This window comes from Humulus lupulus, chromosome 4 (genome assembly GCF_963169125.1).
Source record: "Humulus lupulus chromosome 4, drHumLupu1.1, whole genome shotgun sequence".
NCBI lineage: Eukaryota > Viridiplantae > Streptophyta > Magnoliopsida > Rosales > Cannabaceae > Humulus > Humulus lupulus.
This window is the reverse complement of record NC_084796.1, coordinates 167,712,081-167,728,254: the sequence shown is the minus strand read 5'-3', so window position 1 is coordinate 167,728,254 and position 16,174 is coordinate 167,712,081.

The following is a 16,174-nucleotide window of genomic DNA, read 5'->3' as shown; positions in this document are numbered from 1 at the left end:
GGACGAAGGCGGGTTAAAGCTTAGAGTTGGGAGCAGAACGTTCTTGGTGGTCCAAGCTAGAGGAAGAGCTCGCCTGAAGTTTTGAAATAAATATTTAATTTTAAATGATTTATTATTTATTCCAGATTTTAGTAGAAATTTAATTTCAGTTTCCATGTTGCAATTAGAACGATTTGTTATGACTTTTACAAGTCCGAATATATCTATTTCTTTCAATGGATCACAAATGTGTATTTCATGTTTGGAAAATGAGCTTTATGTTCTACAACCTAACGAACCCTTCATGTTTAATAATGAATTATTCAAAGTAGTTTAACCTACCAAAAAATGTCAAAAGATCGATAACGATAACATGACATATTTATGGAATTTAAGACTAGGTCACATTGGCTATGATAGGATTCATTGACTTAATAAGGACGGGCCTTTGAGGGAACTCACCTTAGGTGAATTACCTGTCCGTGAATCATATCTAGAAGGCAAATTGACCAAGCGTCCATTCCCTGCAAAGGGTGATAGGGCCAAATAACCACTTGGACTAGTACATTCAGATGTTTGTGGACCTCTGAATGTGAAAGCCAGGGTGGTTTTGAGTATTTCATCACTTTTATTGACAATTACTCTAGATATGCATGTATTTACTTAATTCATAGGAAATCAGAAACATTTTCAAAGTTTCAGGAATTCCTAGCTATGACTCATAATCAATTAGGTAAAATGTTAAAGAACTTGCGATCTGATAGGGGTGGATAATATTTGGATATGCAGTTCCAAGATCATTTAACTAAACTTGGGATTTAATCTCAACTTACTGCCCCAGGTAATCCGTTGCAAAATTGTGTAGCAGAACGCCAGAACAAAAGTTTATTGGAAAGAGTTAGATGCATGCTTAGTTACTCAACTCTGCCAACTTCATTATGGGGATATGCAATTGATATTGCAAACAACATTAAAAATTTCATGCCATCCAAACCAATCTACAAAACACCTTTAGAACGTCGGAATGGTCGTGAACCTAGTTTACACCATTATAGAATCTTGGGGTGTCCCTCCCACGTCCCGAGGAAAAATGAAGGAAAGCTATAACCGTGAACTGAAGTTTTCATGTTTTTTGGCTATCATTAAGGAACTCGGGGGTGGTATTTTCTATAGTCATTCAGAAAAGAAAGTGTTTACTTCTACGAATGCTACTTTTCTAGAAAATGACTAATTCCAAAACTTCAAACCGCGCAGCAAAGTAGTTTTAGAGGAGATGGTTAAAGAATTGACTCCAACCAATGTTCCATCATCATCAATGCAAGTTGATGATGAAATTCCACTCTTCATGTCCAACTGATGCAAATCGATGTAAATGAAGAAAGTACCATTATTCCTGAGCAAACTGTCACGAAGCCTCATTGTGGTGGGAGGGTTTCTAGGAACCCAGTTTGCTATGGTTTGTATGGAGAAACCAATATGGTTGTTGGTGACACTGGTGACGATGATCCATTGTCTTTCAAACAGGCAATGGCTAGCCCTCAAAAGGAACTATGGCTCAAAGCCATGAAACACGAAATGGAGTCCATGTACTCAAATTCCATTTGAGATCTTGTGGAAGCACCTAGTGACTTTATGGGCATTGGGTGCAAGTGGATCCACGAGAAAAAACTAGGTGTTGATGGAAAGATCAAAACTTATAAAGCTCAATTAGTGGCAAAGGGTTATACCCAAAGATAAGGCATGGACTATGAGGAAACTTTTAGTCTGGTAGCCATGCTCAAGCCCATTCGCATCCTCCTATCCATAGCAGCCGCTCTCGACTATGAGATTTGGCAAATGGACGTCAAGACAACTTTTCTTAACGGGAAGCTTGACGAAGTCATTTACATGGATCAGCTAGAAGGATTTAAAGTAGCTGGACAAGAAGGAAAATTTTGCAAGTTGAATTGGTCCATTTATGGACTTAAGCAAGCTTCTCCTTCTTGGAATCTTAGGTTTGATGAGATAATCAAAAGCTATGGATTTTAAAAAAATATTGATGACCTTGTGTTTACCAACTAAGGGAAAATTAAATAGTGGTATTCATGGTTTTTTATGTAGATGGTATCTTACTCATTGGAAATAATGTTAAGAAATTATCAGATGTGAAGAATTGACTGTGCACTCAATTCCAGATGAAGGATTTGGGTGAAGCGAGTTATGTTCTAGGTATCCATATCATTAAGGATAGAAAGAACAAGCTCTTAGCTCTATCTTAAGAAACTTACATTGATAAAGTGCTTGAACGGTTCTCAACGTCAAATTCCAAGAAAGGACGTCTACCGTCCCGCCATGAAATTGATCTTTCAAAGAGGCAGATTTCCTAGACTCCTAAAGAGGAATATGAAATGAGAAAAGTTCCTTACACATCTACAGTTGGAAGACCGATGTATGTTATGTTGTGTACTACACCATATATATGCAATGCAGTGGGAGTGGTGAGCAGGTATCAGTTGAACCCAGGACTCGAACATTGGATAGCAGGATAGCAGTTAAGCATATCTTGAAATATTTAAGACTTACTAGGGATTATATGTTAGTATATAAGGTTGGTGTTCTGAACCCTGTAGGCTACACTGATTCAGATTTCCAGACTAATGTCGATGACAGGATGTCTACTTTTTGAATGGTGTTTACTCTTGGGGGTGGAGTTGTTAGATGGAGAAGCGTAAAATAGTCTGCGATCTTTGATTCCACCATGGAGGCTGAGTACATAACTGCATCTCAAGAAGCTAAGGAAATATTCTGGCTAAAGAAGTTCTATTTAGACATTGGTGTTATTCCAGATATGGATAAATCGCTTGTACTGATTTGTGACAGCACAAGAGCGATAGCCAACTCGAAAGAACCTCGAAGTCACAAGAGGAGTAAGCATATAGGAAGGAAGTATAACATAATTCAAGAATATATGGCCAAGGGAGATGTGAAGGTTATGAAGATTGCATCTGAAGACAATCTTGCAGATTCGTTTACAAAGACACTACCATAACCTACATTTGATAAGCATATTAAGGAAATGAGATTAGTAGAATGAATGCATTATTTTAAATTAGTACAAGTGGGAGTTTGTTGGGGTTTTATGCCCTAATTAAAACCCAATTTCTTTGTAATCTCATTTTATTATCAATAAAAGAATAAAAATCATTTTTGACTTGGTCAATCACTTTCCTCACATTTTTTATTTTCATGATTATTTGTTTAATATAAACTTTTATAAAATCCCGAGCATATAGCTAATCATATTTATAGTGACGTAATCACAATGGAAGATAAATATGATTATATGTTCAAAAATATGTTAGTCCTAAGATTAGTCAGTGCACATGATTTACACTCACTTTCCATTCTACGATATGGTCTACTTGTAGATTGTAGTGTTATGCTCTTTCGAGAACATTAGAAAAGTAGATTAGATCAGATGTAATTTTTACATCGGACTGGACCGATATTGACTTTAGATAGATAAGTACACATACCATTATTATCTAATATAGTCTTATCATAAAGTTGACCATAGGTCAATTAAATCTCAATTTTGAGTGGTTAGTATTCTAACTTATTGTATTATTAAAGTCATTTAATTTGTTCATTACCAACTTACCCTACGACTAGCCCATACTTACATCTTGGGGACTTGGTAGTGCTATTGAGTGGGAGTGTTAATCATAGATATGGACATCTATAACTTCTAGCAAGAAGTAAAATGATGATCAACTTATAGCTTGGTTCAACGAGTTAAATGATTGAGTACTCATTTCTGTGATTAAAGTTCACAAAAATATCATTTACAAGGAACTTAGTGGTGTTTCAGGATAAAATACAGTGATGGGTAAAATGGTAATTTGTACCCGACTCAATTGTAGATCATCTATAAAATATTGAATGAAAAACTATGGTTTTAAAAATTGATAACGTATTTACTTTAAGTGTAAAGCGTTCTATGAGTTCAAGAGTGCAATTCTGAGTCTTTAGTTGAGTCACGAGGAGTTAATAAGGTAGTGAAATTATTTGATAATAATTTTACGGTAACTTATTGGAGCTTGAATCCATGGGTCCATGGTCCCCACAATGCATTTGATTAGATCATCTAGATAGTCTCGATTAATTGATTTAATTATCAATTAGGATTGTCAATATTTTTTGTGTTAATTTTGGACAGTTTTACTAAGATGTGGAATTTAGAGAAGAAAAGAGAAATTTTGGAAAATTTATTAATTATGAAAAATTGATAAATAGTATTTAATCAATATTCAAATTATAATTAGTTGATTTGAATAAATGATTTAATTAAATAATTAATTATTGTTTAAATATATATAATTATATATATAAAGTTTTAAGGAAACTTTAAAGATTTTATAATATATGAAATCATTGTATATAATATATATTATATTATATTTATTTAATTAATTAATAAGGGTTTTATTTTAATTATTTAATTAAATTGAATTAACCATAAATTGTTGCTATAAATAGGTACTTAAGTCTAGGGTTTTGTAATATGAAAGTAGTGAAGTGAAAAAGGCAAAAACATAGACTCAAGAGACCTATTGTAGCCGCTCATATCCTTTCTCTTATTCTCTATAATTTTCTCATCACATGCGTTGAGAATTGTCACTCTAGTCTAGGTGATCAAAGGAAATTGTGGAAGATTGTGTAGTTTGAAGATCTAGTTCACTCCCTTGTCATTACTCTGCGACAGAAAGGAACAAGGGTTAGAGAGAGTGATGGAATGAGTCTCAATATCCACTGCATAAAAGTAAGATTCTTAAACTCTGTTATTTGATTTACTTAATGAAATTCATTAGATACATGTTTCTAGGTTGTTTTATATGTTAATTTGTTTAATATATGAAACATACATGAAAATATTTATGATCCTATAAAATGTATTCCCAATAGAGAGGTTATTTCCTGTGCCTGAAGTCCTCTCCTCGAGGACTAGAGACCCCTCGCATAGGTCGTGTTGGTTTTTGATCATGTGGTTGACAGTGCAGCGGAAACATGAGATAATATTTCAATGCAATAATAACAATTGTTAAAGCATAAGAATGAATCACTCTAAGAGCCAACACTAGAATGGGATGTTTCTCATGTGTAAGAATATGAATAAAATAGAAACTTACAAATATCTTTTCCAGATGTAGAACATGTGTAGATCAAATAGCATCTTAGCATCTTGACCCACCATATTCCATACTATGCCTCACACAAAGAGAAGGAGACAAGTGAATGTCTGTGCTATTTGGTAGGATACACAAGAACACACTTTTGAATCTCAACACATGAGAGAGTGTTCTTCTCACAATTCATAAAGAACAAAGTTCTCTATTTTTCTCTCTTGGAAAATAATGTTAAAATGCATTTGATCTTTCTTCTTCATTTTTTTTGATGTTATATTCTATTAATATAACAATAGAAATAAGACCTAGCCCTAATCACATTGGGCTTATGCGTGGGCCAGAGTCCATTTGGACTGTAGTTGGCGCCAACTATATGGCTTTGGGCTCTGAGGTATTTTATCTCTAAAAAATGCTATTTGTTGGGCCTTTTTCATATTATTTTATATAGTATACAATTATACCACAAAATTAAATATGATTAAATTGATTTTCAATAAAAATTAATTTTCAAAATTATCAATATAATTTTATTTGACATTAAATATTATTTCAAAAATAATATCTTGAATATTATTTCACAAATAATATTATTTATGAGATTAATAATAATACTTTATTATTTTTAATTATTTCATTTTAATACAAAAATCCTACCTTTATGTTATTGAGCTAGTACGGGGACAATATGGACCCATAGTTCTAAGCTCCAATAATTTAATTAATATCACTAACTCTTAGTTCCATTAATTAATTTATTAACTATGAATTATTCCACTAGATATTCATAGTTAAACTCTCAAAATTATAGTCTTATTTTATTAGAAGCTATAATTGTAAAGCCGTCCATTGATTTAGTCGTTGCATGAGTTATGACCCTCTGCTAGTTATTTATAATTAAAGCTAGGTCTTAATGTCTGTTAACCTCTCTAATTATGTCTTTATCAATTAGTTCAATTGATCCTCTAATGAACATTATTCTTTAATTTTAATCATAGATTGAAATTTCTGTTCTCCCACTGAAATTGAGGGCTCTATGGTCAAGCCCTGAATCAACACTAAAAGAAACAACTAATCTATTTTCTTTTAAGTAAAGTGCAGATTCCATATCTGTAAAATATGTTCCCAGCCACTTGTAGTTCTATGATGCCAAAATATCATGAATTCGGTCGTAGGAATATTGAACCTTTCCTGATAAGTCAAAAGTCATAAAAGCACAAATAGAAGTTCATTACTCACTTCAGGATTGAGGTCAAGTCACAAACGACCATCTATTGATGAATGTTGAATTCTATATTTCAACTGAGATTATCAAAAGTTCTTTCTTTCTTCGTGTCCCAAACCAATACAATATATATTGTATACGGTACCTCTATCTCTTTGTGTTGCTACACTTAACAGTCTAGATAAGCTGCTTTGTCTTAAACAGAAGATAGACCGTACTCATAATCTTTTTTAAATAAAGCTCCCAATTTATTTAGCAATTACAAACAATTTTTGTATTATTATCTTGAATCAAATCCTCTTCTATATATATCATTATACATATACTTAATTTAAGGACACATCAATAATATTGGATCTTCACGATGAATGGCATGTATAATTAAATACAAATATGAGTGAAAAATATTAAATTTATTTAATTAAAAGTAATCATTCATACAAAATTATGCTTTAGGGGCACAAATCCCAACAACTCCCACTTGCCCTAAAGCATATGAGACATGTCGCATAATCCTAAATCTAATAAATGACTATCAAAACTCGTGCAGGCAACGTCTTCATAAAGGGATCATCATGGTTGTTTGCTAATTCAAACCTAAGCTTTTCTAAACATTTGGGAAGTAAGATAGAGTGTGATTTTGGTATTGAGGTGTAGATCGAAGTTCTAAGATATCTATGGTACTTTTATCCTCGGGTTTAGTTCATTACAGTTCCTCTTATTCTTCAAATCCCAACTTGATATAATGGTTTTTCGTTAGGTATTTGATTTTCTTCAAACTTAAGGTTTTAGGTAAGTTCTTATCTTGATGGTTTCGACCTTCTTTTCATTAGGAAACTTATGATTTTACTGTTTGGTTTTAGAAGTTTCCAATCTCGCACTTGTCTCCAATACCTCGATTTTTGTAAGGAAAATAAGTTCGATTTTATATGTTATGATTATGTATGGATGGATGTATGTTGTTTCTATGTTTGTAGTCGCTTGGGAAATATGGTTGCTTAGATAGAAAATAAGCAAATTCAGAGATTTTTATCTTTATCGTAGACTACAGTTGTGTTTAAACCTACCTCTAAATAGTAGCAAGATGACCTAGATGGTTTCTATCACATACTACGGTAATGAGTTAATGGCCATTAATTTGTAGTCTTATGTTTTATGCTTTATGCTTTATGTTTTTACATCTTATGTTTTATGTTATGCTTTAGTAGTTTTTCCTTACTGGGCATTAGGCTCATTCCTTTTTATTTAGATGATGCAGGTAAATGAACATGGAAGGCGGGACGGATTCTAGGTGGCTTTGGCATGTGTATTGGGAGAGGACTAAAGGAATGGACTGATGGAATCGACCGAGGATGACATTGACCTTTAAATCTTTTTATTTTATATTTATGATTTTTCGTATTTAGTATTTGAACATTTAAAAATAAAAGTTTAATTTTTCTTTATGATTTTATGCATAAACCATGAGATCCCGCATTTTGGATTTGCTATAATAAGGATTATATTATTTTATGTACGTATTCGAAAATAATTGTTATGTCTTAATAGTTTTAATGGTCCGAGGTCTTTAAGTTAGTCAGGTTATTATAGTTGTTATCAGAGCCACAGTTCATATGCATGAAGTTTTCCTTGATACACACGCAAAAGCTCCGGATCTAATCGCCAATGTAAGTGTTTATGTTGTGAATATTATGTTTATGTCTAACGTTCTAGTCATTATGTTTTCAGTCAAAATGAATGGAGCCATGACTTATCAATATATCTGAGCCATTAAGGCATTGAAAAGGGTTAGAGAGCCAAGGGATACAATATGAGTGCTAGAAAGAATCACTCAGAGATTGGTCAAATTTCACAAGGAGATTGTTCACCTTCAAATCACTAGGCAAATTATGATGAGAGCCATGGAACAATATGTCCAAGTAATTAGGCTTTTTAAGGATTTTCCTTCTGTGGTTACAAAATTGGAAGAATTATGGGAAACTATAGATAATGAAGATGACTTACTGGTAGCCATGAGATGTTATTTTCTTATACTTAGGTTTACCTATAGGTTTGAGTTTTTGATTCACCAATGAACAATAGAATAATATCCTAATGAATATTCCCCGTGGTAACTTCGAGGCTTACGATATTGATGATTATGAGGAAATAACTGATGATATGCTAGATGAAGGGTCAAATGTAGAAGATCCTAATTTTTAGAAATTTTACCCTAGTTATTATTAGTATTGTTTCTTTATTTTGAATTATTATTGTAATAAGTGAATTTTTTTTCCAATTGAATAAAGTTGTTATTTTTGAATGGCATGTATGATTTTTTTTTTGAAATTTATTTTATTAAATCATAATTAACATAGAATAAATTCAATAAATAATAACTGAGTTCGATGAGGGTGGATACAAATGAATGAATCGGGTTCTGTATCGAGAGTTTAGGGGGCCATAATAGTGGGAATGATTTTACTGATCCCAACCCTCCCTCAATATGGTTAACATTGGAACATCGAAAAGTTTCAAACCTGAGAATTAAGTCGTATAAGGTGGTTAGAAACAAAATTAGAAAATAATAAAGATGACCTAATAGTGTAAGTATAGAAACACACCCTAATTTATAAAGATGACTTACATAAATTTTAATAAGAAATCATAACTAATAGGTCCGAGTTATGCTTTCTTAGACTATGTTTTGCCTTAGAAACTATTAGGGTAAGTTCTAACGTGTTTTCTTATGGTTAAAACTTTGCTAAAGATATCGCTCCGAAGGTCTGCACGCACGAACAGCAATGCCCCCAACACCGCCAACGAGACTCACAAGGCCCCTCCAGTCCGAAAAAGGGGAATGCGTGCTACCACTGTTGTTGCTAATAGAAATACACCACCTTCAGTTGACAAAAATGTTGAAATTATCTGGTTAGGACAACAAGTAGAAGAATTACTGTAGCAACAATGGCAACCTCAGCCGCAACCTCAACCGCAGCCTCAGCCAGCGGCTAAAGCACCCCAGCAAGACTAGAATGTAGGATATCCATATGGGGGATGGCCAATGCACCTTATCTGTAGCATCTCAGAATTTTACTTAGCTAGATAGTAGTAGCTTGTACTGTAGTATTTTAGTTTTCATGGTTCTTGGTTCAAGTTAGGATTTAGTTGTAAACTCATAGAGATAGTTATGAATTTTATAAGTTTAGCCTATAGTATAGAAATATTAATTTTATCATAAGGTTTGATTAATATAGTTGGTCCTAGAAATGATATTTATTATAACCTAAGGTTTAGTTAGAATAATTAAGAATGCGACACTTGTCACATGCATGTTAATTAAGGATTTAAGGATTTTAGATGAATAATTTAATAAAGGATAAACCTAGGAAGTCTAGAACCTTCCCTCAGCTGTTAGGATCACATTTTACTCAGTCAAAGTGGTTTAAAGAAATTCAAGTGTGCTGAAAGTGTGCCAAAACATGTTTGATATATCAGCGTGTGCCAATTTATCGTAGCTATAGGGGCTGATATATCGCTTATGGGTGATACAGAAAACACGTCGACTTCGCACAAACGAAAACATGGAGACTCAGGACTAAGGGGGAGGCAATATATCACCTATAGGGGGCGATATATCGGCTCCTTCAACATAGTTTGAAAATTTGTGGAATCCGAGCTAGAAACAGTCGTCAGCAACTTGGACTTTGTAATGACCCAACTACTCTAGACTTTTGGACCATTAACGAAAACTATACATACTAATCCTTAATAAAACTTACAAGTGAAAAATACCATAACTTTATTAAGAAACTTGAAAAAAAAACTAAGAGTTAAACTTACATAAAATTTACGTTAGGATATGGGATCCCATTGATTTAAAAACAAAACAAAACATAATTTAAAATAAAAAGGGATTACATAACAAGTGCGGAAAAACTACATGTAAAAACCATAAAAACAAAACTACATCCTCGAATCGTAACGCTCGGCTCTTGAATCCATTCGACCTCAATACACATTCTCCAAGCTTCCAAGAACCTTTTCCGCCACTAAGACTATTTTCCTGCACATATAAACAAAAAGGAATGAGCCTAATGCCCAGCAAGGAAAATCTAACACATAGTTCATATACATAAATTTCATAAGAAACATAAAAACATAACATAACACTTATATCATACACATACTATAATGGCCATTATTACTTGGGGTCCCATAGACTAAACAAGTCATATGCCCATTAGATTAGTGGGGTCCTACTAGCTAAGCAGGTCATATGCCCATAATCCATTTGGGGCTTGTTAGTCATATGGGTCATATGCCCAAGCCTACAAACATACATAACATAACATAACATGTTTCATAACATAAAAACATAAGATAACATATAAATTCTATCCCATTTTCCTTACCAAAATACCGGGGATATGAGGACAGAGTTGGGACTTTGGAACACTCCTAAAAACCATTTATGAAAGGGTGAGTCTATTGAAGAAAAAGAGATGAAAGAGATAAAGGAACTATACTTTTAAAAATATACTTACCAAAACCTTTTGCTCAAGAACTTAGATTTCCTAACCAAAATAAGAATAAGGTTAGAATGAGTAGAAGACTATGAGAACTTTTAAAGAAAAAGTACAGAAACGAACTAGAGTTTGGGATACCTTGAAGACTTATAAGACCGATCTAAACCTTGAACCGAAATGCTATAAAATCTTACTTCCCAAGTGTTTTGATAAGCTTATGATTCCCAACCCAAGTGTTTACACTCTCACACTCACTTAGCAACTTCCAGCCTCTGAACTTAGAGTAAAAGATGAATAATGGCTGGGTACTAGGTCCTATTTATAGAGTTTAGGAATGAAGAGATCCTCATTTAACTTGAATAAAAATAATGGCTTTTTAAGTGAAAATAATTTGAATTATCGTTCAGCAGGGGATGAAGACTCGTTCAAAAAGGTGCTGGACTTATCAAGAGGTTGAAGGTTTGAATGGGAAATGATTTCAAAAAGTTTCAAAATATGCTGAGAGGGGCGATATATCGCCTGGGCCAGTATGCCCGAGGCAAACGTGCATCGTTTCGGGTTTTTCGTATCCTCGTACTGCGATATATCACCCCCTATAGCTGCGATATATCGGCATACGCTGATTATTTAAACACAAAATTACACATTTTTAGCTTAATTTGAATTGAGTAAACAGCCTTGACTAAGCCCTCAAACGTTTTCAAAGCTGCTGACTGACCTTAGAGGATTCAAACTTTACCTTTAATAAATTTAATCCTCAAAATACTTAATCATTAATAGCCCATACATAACATGTGCTATAATCCTATTGGTTCTTATTTAAACCTTATAGTATACTAAATATTATCCTCAATATCAGTCATATTAATCAAACCTTAGGTTAAAATTAATATTCCTAATCTATAGGTTAAACTTAGAAAATCTACAAGTACTACTATGAGTGTCCAAATAAATCCCGGTCTGAACCAAAAATCCACAGTTATAAAGATAATACTATAATTACTATAATACTACTATCTAACTTAGCTAAGTAAAGTTCTTGGACTCTATAGACTCGCTCTTGAACGTTTTTGACCGAGTTCTGGGCATCTGCTGAGTAGAAAATTCAAATTTTATTCAAATATTTTTTCATTTTAAAAGGAGTTAGTTTCACTCCTTGAACTCTATAAATAGGACCTTTCACTCAGCCATTTGCTTCATCATTCAAGCATTCTTCAGAGCCTTGCTTTCCAATCTAAGCTTTTCTAAACACATGGGAAGTAAGATAGAGTGATATTTCGATATTGAGGTGTAGGTCGAAGTTCTAATCTATCAAAGGTATTCTTTATCCTCAGGTTTAGTTCATTATAGTTCCTTTTATTCTTTTCATTTTCTTCGAAATCCTAACTTGTTATAATGGCTTTTGGTTAGGTGTTTGAGTTTCTTGAAACTTAAGGTTTTTTGGTATGTTCTTATCTTGATGGTTTAGATCTTCTTTCATATTATTCTCTTTAGAAAACTTATAATATTTACTCTTTGGTTTAGGAGTTTCCAATCCCGCTCTTGAGTCCAATATCCCGGTTTTTGGTAAGGAAAATAGGTTAGATTTTATGTGTTATGATTATGTTTATACGCTATGTGTATGTATGTATATATATGTATATTTTTTATGTTGCAGTCACTTTGGAAATGTAGTTGCTTAGATAGCAAATAAGCAAATCCCAAGATTTTTATCATTATCGTTGACTATAGTTATGATTTAACCTACCTTGAATAGTAGCAAGAGGACCTAGATGGTTTATCATATACTATATTGTGTTTAAACCTACCTCGAATAGTAGCAAGATGACTTAGATGGTTTTTATCACATACTACGATAATGAGTTAATGGCCATTAATATTGTAGTCCTATGTTTTATGATTTACATTTTTACGTCATACGTTTTATGATTTATATTTTTAGACTTATGATTTATGATATGTTTTTAGTAGATTTTCCTTGCTAGGCATTAGGCTCATTCCTTTTTATTTTAGATGGTGCAGGAAAATAAGCTGGGAAGGCGGGATGGATTCATGGCAGCTTTGACATGTGTATTGGGAGAGAATTGAATGATTGGACTGATGGGAAAGATCAAGGATGACGTTTATGTTTTGAAGTCTTTTTAATTATGTATTTATGATTTTTCGCCTTTAGTATTTGAACAATTGATTAAAGGTTTTGTTTTCCTTATGATTTTATGTAATAACAATGGGATCCCGTATATCAGATTTTTATAATAAAGTCTATTATTTTATGCATGAATTTCCAAAATGGTAGTTATGCTTAGTAGTTTTAATGGTCCGAGGTCCTTAAGTTGTTGGGTCGTTACATTCTCCAACTCAACACATAGAGCCAATCTATGAGCATTTTTGAAAACAACACACTCCAAATTTTGAAGGGACAACTGACCCGTTTGAGGCTGAAGAGTGGCTCAAGAATGTAGAGCCTATTTTGGCACACATGAACCTCGACAACGTGGATCGCATATCCTGTATCTCTTCTCTACTGAAAAAGGATGCCAAAATCTGGTGGGATGTGGTACAACAGACTCATGATATCACCACCATGACTTGGGCTAGATTTGTTGAGCTGTTTCACATAAAGTACTACAACTCGACAGTCATCGCTATGAGGGTGGAAGAGTTTGACACAGAAACAGGGCAATTTGACGATAGTCGAGTATGCTCGACAATTTGATCAGGTAGCCAAGTTTGCACAAGAGTTAGTCCCAAATGACTACTTGAGGGTTACCAATTTCACCAAGGGACTCAGACCCAAGATTGAGTTAGGAGTCAAGCTTGCAAACCCGGGAACCACTTCTTATGCCGATGTCCTAGAAAGGGCAATAGAAGTGGAAAGACTCCAAGAAAATGTTAGTAAGGAGGAGGCATGCAAGTCTAAACCCAAGTAGTAGAATCAGACTCAGAATGGTCGAAACCATAACAACAACCAGCATAATAATAATGGGTAGAAAAGAAAGCATCCCAATAATAAGCAGACTGACGCTGACAAAAGAGCACAGACCAATAATAGTAATAATAAGCCAGGTTATGTGGAATACCCTCAGTGCTCCAAGTGCAAGAAAAGACATACTGGTAAGTGTCGTGCAAATAGCAAAGGTTGTTACAATTGGGGCTAGGAAGGCCACCGGAAAAGAGATTGTCCACAACTCAAACCAGAAGAAAAGAAAAACAGCAAGATGGTTCCAGCTAGAGTCTTCGCCTTGACCAAGGGAGAAGTTGAAACTAGTAATAAGGTGGTCATAGGTCAGCTTCCTATCCTTGATAATATATGTTCAACATTGTTTGATTCGGGAGCAACACACTCGTATATCTCGTTAGGAGTTATAGAAAAATTAGACAAACCTTTTGAAAGATTTAGAACTAGGTTTGTTACGGAACTGCCTACGGGCGAAGTTGTTCTATCATCATGAATAGTATGAGGAGCACCGATCAAAGTCGAGGGCACGGAGCTAGAAGGAGACCTGATTAAGCTATAAATGAAGGACTTTGACGTAATACTAGGGGTGGACTGGTTAACAAGACAAGGCACAACCATCGACTGTAGACGCAAGCAAGTGACGTTTGAAATCCCTGAGGGTCAGAAACTATGTTTTATGGGAAAGGTTTCAGGACTACGGACACCACTTATCTCATCTCTCAAAGCTCAGAGGATGATAGAGAAAGGATGTCACACATTCTTAGCAAGCATCACGGATGTGCACAAGAAACACGATTAAAGGTTGGAGACGTCCTCATCATAAAGGAATTTCTAGAGAAATTTCCTAATAAATTACCAAGGTTACCCCTACTCGGGAAATTGACTTCACAATCAAACTAGTACCAGGAACCGAGCCTATCTCAATGGCACCATACCGGATGGCACCTACAAAACTCAAGGAGTTAAAAACACAATTACAAGAGATTTTAGATTTAGGATTCATCAGACCGAGCCTTTTGCCATGGGGGGCACCGGTTCTATTTGTGAAGAAGAAGGATGGAAGCATGCATATGTGTATCGATTACCACGAGCTAAACAAGGTGACAATTAAGAACAACTACCCGCTACCCCGGATCGATGACTTATTTTATCAACTCCAAGGAGCGATTGTATTTTCAAAGCTTGATCGACGATCCGGTTATCACCAGCTCAAGGTAAGGGAAGAAGATATACCAAAGACAATTTTTAGGACTCGATACGGACACTACGAGTTTCTAGTTATGTCTTTTGGTCATACCAACGCTCCAACTGAATTTTTGGACTTAATGAACCAAGTCTTCAAGGATTACATGGATAAATTTGTGGTGGTGTTAATTGAGGATATATTTGTGTACTCCAAGGATGAAGTTGAGCATGAGATACACTTAATACTGACAATGCTGCGACTAAAGGAGCATCAAATTTTTGCCAAGTTCAAGAAATGTGAATTTTGGCTATTACAAGTAGCGTTCCTTGGCCACATAGTATCCAAGGATGGAGTCGCAGTAGACCCAACTAAGGTAGAGGCTGTGAAGGATTGGCCAATAATTAAGAATGCATCAGAGGTTAAAAGTTTTCTTAGGCTAGCAGGCTGTTACTAGAGATTTGTAGAAGGATTTTCTAAGATAGCCACTCCGCTTACCAACCTGACCCGGAAGCAGCAAAAGGTCAAGTGGACGGATAAATGTCAAGAAAGCTTCCAGTTGCTCAAAGATAAATTATGCTCAGCAACAGTACTTTGCTTACCGACACCCAACAACAAGTTTGTAGTATACTGTGATGCGTCTAAGCAAGGTTTAGGTTGTGTGCTAATGCAAAATGATAAGGTTATAGCCTATGCTTCAAAGCAGTTGAAGGAATAAGAGTAACACTATCCAACACACGATATGGAGTTGGCAGTGGTGGTCTTCGAATTGAAAATCTAGCGCCACTATCTATATGGAGAATGGTGTGAGATTTATACAGACCACAAAAGCTTAAAATATTTATTCACGCAAAAGGAGCTCAACATGAGACAGTGCAGGTGGTTGGAACTAATAAATTATTATGACTGCGAAATCCTATACCACCCAGGAAAGGCAAATGTGGTTGTAGATGCGTTAAGCTGGAAGAGTTACAAAAATCTGGCAGCATTATCCAGAATTGAAAAGCCGCTTCAGCAAGAGCTGATTAATGCCAGAATAGAAATTGTCATGGGTCCACTGGCTAACATGTCCATCCAGTTTAGTTTACTAGATGATATACGGATTGGGCAAGGGTATGATGACAAGTTATTATCACATATGGCTGCAGTCAAAGAAGA